The sequence below is a fragment of the Lemur catta genome, chromosome 1, assembly GCF_020740605.2.
Source record: "Lemur catta isolate mLemCat1 chromosome 1, mLemCat1.pri, whole genome shotgun sequence".
In the NCBI taxonomy this organism is placed as follows: Eukaryota; Metazoa; Chordata; class Mammalia; order Primates; family Lemuridae; genus Lemur; species Lemur catta.
In genome coordinates, this window is record NC_059128.1 from 169,513,507 (window position 1) to 169,515,031 (window position 1,525).

Sequence of the window (1,525 nt, forward strand, 5' to 3'; positions counted from 1 at the left end):
GGCTGCTTGATGCTGTCTCATGAGCGTTAGGTAAATAAATGACAAACAATCAAGAAGTACAACTTTAACAAGCATATTGGAACAGCCCAGTAATTTACGTTTAATTAGCATCTAACCTAATTGGCAATTTAACTATTTAGATACGTGCAAAAAAGATCATGGAAATAGAAAAGGCTCCTTTTATTCGTGCTCCTCCCCCTGCTAGTGATGGCTCCCTCTCACCCTTCACAGATTTGCTCAGCACAGCTGAATGAAAGGTGCTGATTCACAGCAAAGTGAGTCTGCTTTTTTTTTAAAGATAGTAGGAAAGTAAGAGGTAGATGATAAATGTGTTTATCGAGAATGGCATATTTTATGCAAATTGATAAGTCTACTGCTGCAGAGATTAGAAAGGCACTTTCCTGGAAGGGGAAGTAAGTGTCGATTATAAATGGTGAAAGACTTGCATTCCAGCAAGTTCTTAGCTGCCAGCCGACACATTCATCACAGTGTGCCAGGATGGATTTTAAAACGTCAGAACATAAATTGCTCTGCTCCAAATCAGGCACTATTGCCTTCACACAAGCCAAATCAACCTGCTTGTATAAAAACTGCCACGTAGGCTTTTTTTCAACCTCAGTTAACCTTTTCCTTTCCTGGTATGCACGGTTCATTACAGTCTACTAAGGTCATTAACCACCACTGAGTAGAGAGGGGCCAGGCTTTAACTTTGCCTACACAGCAACTAACAGGTCCAGGAGCTTTCAAGGTGAGGGCAGGACTAAATGTTTAGCCCAGCTCTAACCAGACTGATAACTCTCATCTCTACTTCTCTCCTTTTCCATACTTTCTGCTCTTATTTAATTCTTTCTTTTTTCTTAGTCTTTTCTCTCCCAGAACCCCACTGTAAACTCCTAGCAGCTAATGCACAGTTGATAAGCCCCTAGTTACAGTTTTCCCTTCCCTAATTTTCTGCTTTAGAACTGTCAGCAGTCTCCAGCTCAAACTTGGGCTAGCCCTCCTGTTTGATGCATTCCTTCCCACTTCTCCTTCCAGCTTCCACCTCAATCCCATCAGATCTCTCTCTTTACCTCCCCTCATCTAGAAGCTCCTTAGCTATAAAATTTTCCCCTCATATTACCCAGACTAACACAGCCCAGCAAAATCCTGAGCCCTCTCTCCCATTCTTCCATAGCCCAGTGTGTTAGTCTGTTTTGCATGACTATAAAGGAATGCCTGAACCTGGGTAATTTATAAAGAGGTTTATTTGGCTCACAGTTCTGCAACTTGTACAAGAAGCATTGTGCCAGCATTGTGCTTCTGGTGAGGGCTTCAGGGAGCTTCTAATCAAGGCAGAAGGTGAAGGGGGAGCAGGTGTGTCACATGGCGAGAGAAGGAGCAAAAAAGGGAAAAGGTGGTGCCAGGCTCTTTTAAACAACCAGCTCTCCAGTGATCTGATAAAGAACTCATTCTCAAGGGGAGGCTACCAAGCCATTCATGAGGGATCTGCCCTCATGACCCAAACACCTCCCACCAGGCCCCACAT

At 43.5% G+C, this 1,525-nt stretch overlaps 1 protein-coding gene across 1 annotated transcript in view; it reads left to right on the plus strand.

Annotated features, from left to right (window-relative positions):
- Positions 1–1,525, plus strand: part of SLC35G2 (solute carrier family 35 member G2) — a 33,272-nt gene that overhangs the window by 9,872 nt on the left and 21,875 nt on the right. The window lies entirely within an intron of this gene.